Here is a 12,700-nt window from a genome sequence, read left to right on the forward strand (position 1 = left end):
CAGGGGCTGCGCGCCCCTGGAACTGGTTCCAACCGGCAGATGCGTATTGAGCACCGGGGTGCCACTCCGCAGTCACCTTCTCGCAAAGCCCTACCTACCCAGAATACACAAACCCTGTCTGGGACGGTGCGAACACCGCCCTTGACAGGAAACCCTTTGTCCAAGCTCTCCTCGCTGGAAGGACTCCCAGCAGCAGGAGGTCAGACTTGTGTCTGTGGTGGCAGCGTCCATGTTGTGGAGCTGAGGCTTCAGTTAACTTTAACCGGGGTTCACAGTTACGTACATGTCGTGTCCCTCTAGAAGGGCGGAATGCTAACCTCGTCGCCAGAATTGGTGAGGGGGCAACATCCCGATTCGTATGACACCTTACTCGACATGTCTTGATAACGCTATACCGAAGTTACCGATATGATTTGCGTTATCATGGAACAGCCATTGGGTCTTGGTTCCGCAAGCTGCAACCGGGCTCGGCTCGTGCCAGAGCCCAATTCACATGGTTCCATGCACTCTGCCTTCAGGATTGTCAAGGCCTGCCATAGGAGTGACTGAGAGCAACTCGGGTGTCCATTTTAAGGTTAGGTATAGGGATACTACACCTACAGCAACGGGCGAGTACGCCACGTGGCCCCAGCTGTCGTGCAGCCAGTTGTGTCAGATTTAGATGGCCATCCAGGGGTGGCATAATACATGCTTCAGCCCCTGGTAGGCCCTGGGTACACCGATGCCCTGAGTTACAGGGTCTGACAAGGTGGCCCAGTTCCAATTGGGTAATGCACCTAAGGTACACGCATCAATTTAGGGAGAGAACAGCTAGGCTGTGGGTCTGATTGGCAGGCCCACAGCCCGAGAAAGTCGTAAACCAGTGAAACAAAAGCAAAAAGTCCGGGTGATCATAGGATTGCAGACCCTACTCTCCTACACTGGCTATATGCAAATTATAGCCAATTCTTCACCAGAAAGGAGACAAGCTTCCGGGGACCGGTTTCTGGCATTTCAGTCGTCGTCGGCCCGGAAGCTTGTTTCCTTCCCAGTATAAGAATTGGCTTGGTAGTTTGGTCTGCCCTGTTCCCATGATGCACTGGGCCAGGGACAGACTAATTTGCATGTAGCCAGGTTCTGAGCTGGGATGGTGCAGTGAGCTAAAAAACGGTGATGGATCAAGCCCTGATCTTTGGACTGGGTAGGAGTGTTCTGCTTAATTCAGATACTCTGTCCATCACCACCCCCTTTTCGGAATCTTCAAGTCCCCCTTACCACCCTTCTGGGACGCTGCGGATCCCAGAGACTTGGCCGAATCCCACAAACAAGAGGGCAGCGCTAGTCGAGGCGAACATGTTCCACCCCCAAGAGTCCTGCCAGCGAGCCTCACAGGATGGCGGAGTCAACAGCGGAGGCAGGGAGGGAAAAACAGTCCTCAAAAGAGGACTGGAGGCAGAGGGGTGGAGGGAAAGGCATGCCAGATCATGCGGTGCCGGTAGATGCCGGTGCAGAAGATGTTGAGGCATTGGGTGCCCTGAGGTAGGGCGTCTCCAAGCCCCCATCAAGGAAGGAAGGAGGGAACTTTCAAAGGGAAGCAAGATTTCCCTCCCACCAGAGCCTTGGTGGATGACCTCCAAAAGATGGTCCGCCGGGAAGTGAGCCACTGGGTCACCCATACGCAGGATGCCCACAGCCGTGGATACTGCATGAGCGAAGGCCACATCAGCCTCTGCTAGGCTTCGTGGTGGGGAAAGCAGTTCCACCGTGGGCGACGGCTGCAAACTAAGGCGGCAGTCCCCGAGGCCAAGCAGAATGGGCATGGGCCAGACCTGAAAGTCAGAAGGAGCAGAAGAATGACGGACTTGCCGCTCTTTCGACAAACACCTCTGCCTCAGGAAGGGCGGGCAGCCGCCCTTAGACGCCGGTGAAAAAAACACCACACAGCGACCAGTCTTCGGGGATGACAACACCAAAATACAGGCCGCCTCCGGATAAGAAGGAGCATCCGAAGACTAATCCGCGGTACAACCCCTGCGCGGATCCGTAGAGTCTGGAGACTGAGGCAGGTTGTCCTCCAAGTCATCCCGCATCGGAGACCAGAGTGGAGACAGGAGCGGAGCTGGAGTCGAACCGGTCCCCGGGCAGCGCTGGTCCGGCGCCGACCCGACCCCCATCGAGGTAGCCATCTACGGGGGGAACGAGACGGGCCTGGGGAGTGGCACGAAGCGCTCCAACAGCCGTGGCCCAGAATGAGGTATAGATCGCTCGGAAAACCATGAGGCGGTGCCAGGGACGATTCAGCCTCCGACTCGCCCTCCGTCAAGGCAGCCACCTGTGGGGAGGTACGAGAGGGTCCCGGAGAGGGGCGAGGGGTCTGCACCCAGCCATGACCAGGATGGGTGCACCGGCCCCTGTCGCTTCGCACGGTCCAGCTGCTGCCGGCGCCTTAATAGTGACACCTCGACCTTAGACAGGACCACCTTGTCAAAGGACCAAGAGGGGCTCAGGGATGCGACCCAAGCCCCGGCAACCTCCCACGACACCACAGGGACTCCCGCAGGAGTTTATGGCGAGGCAGAGACACCGTGGCCTGAAGGAGGTGCCCCATAGGAGCCGCAACCCAACAGCACCCAACAGCACCCAACAGCACCACATCCTCCAAGCCTGGTTCCGAACCAGTCGGCGCCGAGGCCGGAGCAACCGGTGGCCTGGGGAGGGCCCAGCGCCAGCCGAGGGGTCTGCCAACGCCCCAGGAGGTGAAGGAGGGGGAGACGCCGGCGAGGCCTGTAAAGCAGCCACGTATGTCTCCATTTGGACTCTCAATGCCCCAACACTGGAAAACGGTGGATAGGACGACATGCGGGCCGCATCACCCGCGGGCAGCATCACCCACTGAGAGTCCACTCCCCCAGCAGGCGGGAAACCAGCCCCCTGGTACAAACTGCGACTTTTACCCACAGGGGAGCGACGCTCACGTGACATCGGAGACGGGGGAGGACGACGTCCACAGCCGTACCTGAAGCCATCCGCCGAAGCAGAGCGAGGGGAGGACATCGACCTGGAGAGACGCGCCAAGAGAGGTTTCATGCGGCACTCCAGCCGCGACTTCAGCTTCAACTGTTGACAGGCCTCACAGTCAGTGGCGCCATGATCCTCCCCCAAACACCACATACAGATGAGTGGATCCGTCGCCAACATTAGACGTCTGCAAAACGTGAAAGTTTTGAAGCCCGAATGCATTCGCACACTGTTCCACCAAAAAGAAATGGAGAAAAATGGGCCCAAAACAGGCCCGTAGCAAGGACCAGATCTGAATTGCAAGCGGAAAAGAAAAAACTGATGTTGGCGCGCCGGTGCGGGTCTTAAGTGACCTCGCTGACGTCACGTTTGTGGACAACTCCTGGGCGGAGTTGCGTCGTGTCTCCCCTTCTGCGGCACGCAGAGATGCTGTGGCAAAAAGGTTTCCGGATCCAGTCTCATGCCTGGGGATAATTCTATGTGAAGGAATCTGGGGCTAGTAGTCTCTATCAGATACAGAAAAACAATCGTAACTAGAACTGACATGTACAATCCTGTTGCATAACAGGTGCTTCATCCGCTATAGTCATACATTATTTGAATACGCTTCTCCTTCGCCAAATATACTGGTAACTTGATGACATGGCAACGAGTTGTTGTATTCACCCATGACTGCAAAACTGATGTGTAATGTTGAGTGTCAGGGATTACCAGTAGCCAGGCTCGCTATGTCTCCACTCTAGTGGGCCTAAATGGACGCCAGTCGTGGCGGAGTGTGTTCTCCGTCACTCACAATCATGTCTGTCACCTGTCTCGAATCTCGCTCTTTTTTTTTTATTATAAATCTTTTTATTAACAAACATCGACATATAAGCAATCAGCAATTCAGCTTAGAATCTTTACAGGCATGACAAACAGAGGCAATATCTCTTCACATTGTACACAGTATTGATCATTCAGGGCGGGAGCAAATCATCGAATTCAGGACATTGTGGGGGACACAGATGTCTTTACGATATAAGTTCCACAGTGACCATATACAGGACCACTTGTTGGGACAGCCTCGGGAAGTGTACACTGTCTTTTCTCTAAACATACACCAGTCCATACTTGTTTCCCATACCTCCAGAGTGGGGGGGTTACTGCTCCTCAGGCCTGTGCAATATTTCTTTTAGCAATCATGAATCCCAAAATAGCCCATTGCATAAGGTGAGTGCTAAGATCAGTCAGCTCCCATATATTCAACAAGCATCTGCGTGCCTCAGGAAAAATGTCGACAGCAAGGACCTCACTCATCACAGTATGTACCTACCTCCAATACGCTTGAAAAAGAGTACATTCCCATATAATGTGCATAAATGTACCGATTTATCCGCATCTTCTGCGGCAGTCTCCTGAGTCTGCTCTCCCCATGTATATCCGATTTAGGATCTTAAGCTGGACTAGTTGTAGTTGGGCTGGAATGGCCACCACCTGGGGGAGGATATCGCCTCCTGCCACTCATCATTATTTATTTCTATGCCATCCGCCACCCACTTCTGTCGAAATACTGTGAGGGGGGTTTCCATGTTGTTTATCAATTTATTATAAATTAATGAAATAGTCTTATCACGGATGTGGCCATCCAGAATTATATCCTCCAACAGGGATGATTCAGGCAGTGGTGTGTTCTTTGGGATGATGAAATGTAGTGCATGACTAACCATGCTGTAGCGGAAAATCTCAGTGTCGGCTAGGTTGTGCTGGCTCTGGAGAGTGGCAAAGGACTTCACTCCCTCCCTGTCCCAAATATCTTTAATTTGTGAGATGTCAATTAAGTCCCACTTATGAAATCCCTTTGATGTCCACAGATTAACCAGTTGTGCAGAATCCCATAGGGGGTGGCGAGTGTCAGCTTACGTTCCCATCCAAGGGACCGATTTGCTGTGTGCCATACTGTGACTGAGTGGCCGGTGTGGCCTGTTAATCTAAACCAGTCGGGCTTCGAATAAAGTGATCTACTACAATTTTCTCCCGGGAGGAGCCACCTATCCATCTGGTAGCCAGGGTCACTAAGGCCACTGTATGTGCCATGATTGATAGCTGCAAGGTGTGCAGCCCAATAATATTTGGGAGACTAATGCCACCTTCATACCATTTCAGTGTGAGTTTATTCAAGGCTATGCGTGGCGCTCCATTCCACAATAGGTATCTCTGGAGGTGTTCAATTTCTTTGAAATATTTTGGGAGAAAAAGGTCAAGGAAATTTTATAGAGCATAGAGAAAACGAGGGAGGGACTTCATTTTAAACAGTGCTGCCTTGCCCAAAAGAGAGCGGGGAGAGACTTCCAGCTGGCTATATCTCGTCCTATGGCAGGCCTTGACAATCCTGAAGGCAGAGTGCTTGGTTTTATGTGGATGGGGCTCTAGCATTAGCTGAGCCTGTCTGCAGTTTTTCGGAACCATGTTCTTATAGCTGTTCTATGATATAGCCATACCATATACTCTTAAGTGCATTATAATCCTTGCGGTTGATGCTAACTTTGGTTTGGCTTTATCAAAACATGTCAACACTTTGGAATACTACCCCCCCCCCGTGAGTTCTGGCGGCTGGATTAGCATTCCACCCTTCTAGAGGGAGAAGACATGTAGTTACTGCTTTACCCGATTAAAGTTAAACAGAGCCTCAGCGTCACAAAATGGATGCTGCTGTCTCAGACCTGAGTCTGACCTCCTGCTGCTGGATGAAACTCCGGCAGGGGAGGCCTGGACAATAGGTTTCCTGTCAAGGGAGGTGCTGGCACCTCCCCAGACAGCCTGTAGTGGATTGGGGCAGGGTGGGTTCAATGGAAACAGCTGTTTCCAGTCACTGCCTGGGGCACACAAGGTGCTCCATGCATAGCCCAGTTCAAACCAGTTGCTGAGGCACTCCAGCCTCAGCTCTGGTGCGAAACTGGACAAAGAGAAAGGGGTGTAACCACTCCCTTCTCAGGTTTCACCCATAGGAGGGACCTAGCAGGTAATCCAGCCCCTTAGTTTGGTATAAAGTTAGGAGCTGTGTCTAGAGACATTAGATTATCCTGGAAAGAAACTCTGAAACAAACTCTTGGACCTTCGACGTTCCATTTCGACTAGAATTAGAAGACATCTCTCTTGTGGTCAAGGAGTGACCACCCTGTGCAAACAGGCACCACCAGTAACTTGCCAGTTTGCTTTTTCGACACTTCTGCCGGAACCTGAAGACTTAGCAATGCAGCCTCTGATCTTCCAGACTTCCCTGACTCCGGCCCACATCCACAGCAAAGTTGAGACCAGTGGTGGACACGAGGGATGTGGGACCAGACCTCCTGCAGTACCTGCTTTTTGCTAACTGTACAGCTTCTGAGGCGTCCTCGAAGTTGTGCATTGGGGACTGAGAAGCCCCAACCCCGAGCAGTAAGTGCACTGAAGCTCAGCCCTCCACACTCCACGAGTGCCGCGTGGGGCCCGCGCCTGCATTTCTCCTTGACGTGTCTTCGCGGTTGCTAGCCCATTGGCTAGTGGCCCTCCTGAAGACATCCTTTTGAAACAACATCACTTGCCTGGTTGCTCTGGACTTGCTCCTGCTTTCTTTTAAAGGGGAAGCTCCCCAGACCTTGCTGGTCTGAACAGAAGCCGATCTTCCCTTACTGCGTGGATTGCCTTTGCCAAGGCTTGTTGGGTCCAATCCAGGTACCGACAACACCAACAGCTGGATCCTTTGTTCGGACAGTCCGTATCCAGCTCCTGGTTGTCTTCGATGCCTCCTGGTCCACGTGGCTGCGGAGACAAGCTTCATCTCCTCACCTGATTGCATCTCGACTTTGCCTGGTTCCTTCTTGGTTCCTTCCTGGTCACAGGCTAGTGACCCAGACTCTGTCCCCTCTGCTTTCAGGTTCTTCACTGCTCTGATCCACCCTTGGATCTATCCGGACACTTTCCTCCTGGTCGCTTGCAGCACTTTCTTGTAGCTCTCGATAGGATTGATCGACAAAACCCGACACGAAAGAACACCTATGCACCCGGCTTCTCTGGGTGAGGTAACTCGAGTACTTCGGTGCTCCCATGGGTAGTATCTATCCAAGTGTCCTAGTTTAACAGGGTTTTCCCGTAGTCCACCTGGAAGTGTCCGAAATCTATTACTTTGTCACTTTTAGGTTCCCATTGAAAGTCTAAGGTAACCTGCGTGTGTGGTTAGACACTGCACACGCATCCTGTGGGACTCCTACTTCCTAACCTTTGGTTGTTCAGTGTATCCCCAGCGATTTCCTAGGCCCTAGGCCTACTCACCTTTCCTGAAGTTGAGGTTCTTTAATTTTGACTCCATTTTACATTCAACTCCATTTTGTGTTGCCTTTACACAGGCTGCATGATTCACGAAGTGTCTCTGCCCTTTTGGACTGCAATGTGTTGAAAACCCCCTCCGTCCTTGTTTGGAAACCCATCTCAGACACCAGCCGGCCTAAACTAATCCTTGTCTGGCCCACCTAATCCCTGTATCAATTATCTGTTAGCCTTTAGCATTCTTCTCGTGCCGTATCTTATCTTTTGGCCTTCGCTATTCTCTCCCTGTGTTTTCCTATTCCACAACCTTTCCTTTGAAGCACACAGAAATGTTCTGCCATTACTGATTGACCTATATGTGCTGTAATTGATTGACTTATCGGGTTGGGCAAAAGCACGACTCAAGGGGGATGTTCTGGTTACATGATGCCTTGTTTTGAATGTTTTCCTATTGGCTAATATTTGGCAGATCTTGCATGTCCATGTTAGGCATTTTGCATGCTTGCAAAAGCTAGGACTGCCCCTTACTTTTATGCTCAGTTTGTAACCCTAAAGCATATATAAGGCCTCTGTTTTCTGTACTCCACAGACTGCCACATTCAGTTGCTAATGCTTCTGTGGGACATAGTCTCACTTATTTAAGTTTAATAAAGATGTCTTTTCATATTTCAGCTTCTGTGCCAACTTCTTTGTTATCAAGAATTAGTGAGACCCCTGAGAATGAAGATTTGAGTTTCTTCAAATGGCGCCCAATGTGGGGCTTCATCAGAGAAGTGACTATCTGAAGGAGTGATCTTGTCAGGAGACTGAAATCTACTGAGGAGGGCAGAACAGGATTCTACTAAGAAGGTACTCTGTGCACAGGGATTCTGGAGATTCTTTGTCTCTGCAGCCCAGATTTTGATCCTCCACATGATGTCACTCCTGACTGAGAACATTTTTGGCGTAAGTATTCTAAAAAAAAAGACCGTTAGGTCATTCAGAACTTGGCAGTTAGAAATTGGACAACCTTTTGATTGGTAAGAGTAAGGTAGTTTAGTAACGCTTACTGTAGCTTTGGAATTTTGGAATTTGTGTTGGCCAACTTTGTATATGTATGGATTTGATATGCAAATTGCAATGTGTGTAGGCAGGTAATGAGGAGATTTTTCTCTATCTGGTTTTGTTGAACGGTGCACGTACGAAAAGTAAATTAAGCACTACTTTGATTATAATACTTGTATATTCTGAAGTATTTTTGGCATGCCTGTTTTCAATCTCACATCAAAGAATGTGTTGTTTTTTTGGAGGTACCATAGTGTGATGTTAAGTAAATTAGCCGGCTCCCCTAGAAGGAATAAAAACATATTTCTTCCTTGGTGATTTTGTATCCCCAGGGAATTAAAATATGACAAAAAATACCAACAAGGATCCTTAATTCTGCGCAATTTTATGAATGAAGATATGCAGAACGATTTTTTGGAGTTCTGCTAGCCAAAGCTAGTGAATTAGTGCATTTTCGCTTCTTGGACATACATCAGTCTGTTGGGCTGTTTTTGCAGTCTTTTGGAACACTATTGAGAAGCGCTTCTTGTAAATATGACTTACAACTAGTATTTGCAAACGGTTTGGTTCAAGTACAGTCTGTGGACTGTCCTTTGTTTCTGTATTGATTTGTGGGTTAAATGTGTGTTTAAATGTCTATGTGGTTTTCCCATTAGTGCAAACTTCTGTAAGTGAATAGCGATGGCGCTATTCACAAAATAAATGGCTAAAGCGAGCCGTATTGTGTGTCCTGAGTGTTTGACCCCTTTCTGTTTATGGCTGAAATGAGCTCAAATGTGTGGTTGTGGTTTTTCTTGATGTTTTCTATTAAGCAAAATGTCTAAATGCTTAAAAAAATAAAATTAAAAATTCACATTCACTAGGAATAAAAAAGACCTCAAAAGCGAATTGTGTGCTTTGTAGAAAAATAAACGTATAGCATTTTTTACTTACATACATTGTATTAGATATTAACAGGCAAACACTTCAGCTGAAGTAAATTTTTGCTGAACTGAGACGCATATTATAGTACACGCATTGATGTGTCTTAGTTTGAAAAAGACTGCCACGTGCTCATGTTACAATACTGAGAGGAGAGCTTTTATTGCAGCTGAGCAAATAGCTGTTGTCTTTGTGGGTCACAGAATAGACAGGAATATTTACTCAAGCCAGGACTTTGCCCATCAGTGAAACACGGGTGAATCTTTGCATTTCAGAATAGTGTTAAAAGAAAAAAAGGTTACAAACATAAGGTTCATTATTTTGTATTACAGGAAGACATTTCAATTAAGGGTTTTCCTCTCTTTAAGCATTTTTGTAAGCATATTCTTGGTTCTGTTGCTAAATAAAAATTGTCCTTTTTAGAAAGAAAAAATGTGGCGCCAAATTTTGTCATGCTTCAAGTTAGGCTCATGTGCTTAGGCTTATAAATGAATGCGTCTAAAAATGACAGGCAAGGGATGCAGCTCGTTTTTATATGTGGAATTATCAAAAATGATTGGGTTTATTAAAAATAATTATTAATTAAGAAAAATATTTATTAAAAATAAGTGCTACAAAATACGTTTTTCCTATCTATAAAGCTTAATGCTCATACTGTGACCTCCTAGCATATAATTTAATTTAAGTTGTATTGCACTGCATAATGAGGACATTAGCATATGGAATTACACTTAGCGCAGACATACAAAACTCATTTTTCTAAGGATTTACATGGGATATGTCTAATGTCCAATCTCTGCAATTTGTAAAGAACATTCTGAGGATGATTTATTTGTAATACAATTATAGGATATTTATTTTTAAGTGTCCCAAATATCAAAGTCGAATTTGGTTAAAATAGACCATTTAATTAAGCATTCTTGCATTTATAATAGCTTTAAAGTGCTTTAGGCTTCAGTAAATGCATACATTTAGGTATAATACGAACTTGCAGGTTGTTCCCATTTGGGGTTTGCTTTTAAATGGCCCAGTGAGCCAATGTGCCCGGTGCAGAGGTTTGAGTTTAATATCAGGGTGGAAGGTTTTAACTCTAGCTGGACCTAAGGAGACGTTCATCCATTTAAGGTTGATGAAATGAGTACCATTGCAACAAGCATTTGTTCTAAAAACTGGTATGTGTGTTATTAGGTTCTGTGAATTATTCACAGTAAATGTTTTAATAATCTAAGAATGAATAAATTGTAGCCCCTAAAAGGAGTAATATACATAAAATGTGTTTTTAAATAGGGTTGATTATTGCAGGTTAGAAAGAGTTGGAAAGGGTTTTTGTCTTTGTCAGCCTCAGAGTGAGGAAGAGAGAGAGGGCTGAGGAGCATGGAGCGCGCAAGGCAGATTTTGACCTTAAGATCAGTGAGGTGGGAGTTAGGAGTAAGTGTAAACAGATGGAGAAATAATTGCTTGGAAAAGCAGGGCCTCAAAGGCCGTACTGAGAAGTTGCTGCTGGTGAAGTCTAGATGCAGTGCTGCCCAGTTCTCCTGTCTTGTCAGAACTTACGGGCTAGTCCTGCTGCTCCCCCCACCTTCCCGGCTTACTTTGCTGTGTAGCTCACGAGTTCCAGTCACCGTCCGTCCCCTCCTCCTTCGAGGGCCTCCTTCGCCGTGGATGGGGGTTCCCTGCTCTCTCCCCTGTCAGGAGAGCAGGCGTCCTTCCATGCGCGTCACTCGGCAGCACTCGGCACTTCCTTGGTAGATCAGCAGGCGTTTCACAGCGCGCGTCCCGCTGCAGCGTTTGGCAGACTTCTGTGCACTCCTCCTCACCAACTCCTCCCACAGTGCTCCGCCTGCAGCCGACCTCTTCCGGCGCCCTCACGCCTCCTCGCACGTCACCGGAGTCTCCCTGCAGCTGACCTCTGCCGGCGCTCCCACGCCTCCTCGCACGTCACCGAAGCCTTGCCGAAGGATAGGTTGACCGCAGATCGAGTCAGACGTGTGGTAAGCTTTTCTCCACAGCGTCCGCAGCTGTGACCTCACATAGCGCATCAACGGGGGGGGGGGCGATCTCGCGGCTCGGTCAGGAAGTTTTCCCCCGGTTAGCAGCAGGAGAGGATCAGTTAGCACACAGAGGCGGTGTCCACGCCAGGCTCAGCTTCACCCTACTCCTCACTCCTCGCTGAGCATTCAGGAGCAGGCAGGGATATATAAGCTGAGGGCAAGTGAGGTTACAATGGAGGCAGGGTTTGGTAGACAGATAAGGGGTCACATCATCATAGAAGGGCAGCCTGCCCACAGGTCGATCTCTCCCCTCTCAGTGCGTGCTCCTCCTCACTAAGTCGAGTTACACCTGACCAGTCCCACCTCACTCTTACTCTGCCCAGAACCTAGAAAATGGCCGCCCTGGTTCTGGCCTTATATAGGCTAGCTCTAGTTGGTCCAGAAGGGTCCAGAAGATTCTGGAATGTACCTATGCTAACCTATGGGTCCTTTCTCTGAGGTGGCAGTTGTGGCAGTTACTGGCCACCATTTTGTGTGTTCTATACTTTTTAGTCAGAAAAGGCACCTAGGCCTCAGGAAAAAGGACTGAGAGGGCAAAAGAGCATCTAATCCCTAGGTCAATACCACAAACATCCAGTGGACATAAAAAGATAAAAAGGTTTGAGGGGCAAAAAGGGGACAAAATAAATAACTAATTAGGAGGGACTACCCAAAGGCAGACGGGTCTAACACTATTGTTTTCACTATGCTTTTTGTGCTTGATATACAGCAAGTATATCTGATGGCTTGACATGGGCGTTTTGTGCGTTTTTTTATTCTATGCATGTTTTTGTTTTATGTTGTTGCTTCTGATACTATTACAAGTTCCCCTGTGTTGTGCAGGGATCTTCATGACGATGCATATCGCCGCACAACAGTTGGGTTGATTTGCTAAATTTCACAGATATGATATTTTCATACTGTGCACAAGACAGACAACACTTCACCAGTGTATGTCAAATTTGGCTATAGTAGTATTGAAGAAAAACAAAAGAGATATACAGGATCAAAGTGTGTCACCTGCAGTTAGTCACATTACTGCCCCCTTCCCTTAAAGAACAGGCAGCCCTAGATTTATGTATCCTGATTGGACGTAAGGATAAATTATAGATCTGTGACTCTTGTACATGGTGACCTAATTTCTATATTACATTAGTCAGTTTTGTTCTGCTTCCTAAGTAGTGTATGGCTTTGTACCATAAAGGAAACAAGGTTTAATTTTTCCCTGAAGAAGGAACTGGAACATTAGCTGAGGTTACCGTATATGGTTTAGCGGCCAGTGGTAGAGCTAACATTTGTGAACTATTTTGATTTTTGTGTATCACATGTCACCACCGAAACATGGTATACCTCGTTATGTTGAGCACTAATTTCATTTTATCCACCTTTAATTAATCGTACCTCTAGTTTGATAATAGACACAGGTT

Source organism: Lissotriton vulgaris, chromosome 8 (genome assembly GCF_964263255.1).
Source record: "Lissotriton vulgaris chromosome 8, aLisVul1.2, whole genome shotgun sequence".
In the NCBI taxonomy this organism is placed as follows: domain Eukaryota; kingdom Metazoa; phylum Chordata; class Amphibia; order Caudata; family Salamandridae; genus Lissotriton; species Lissotriton vulgaris.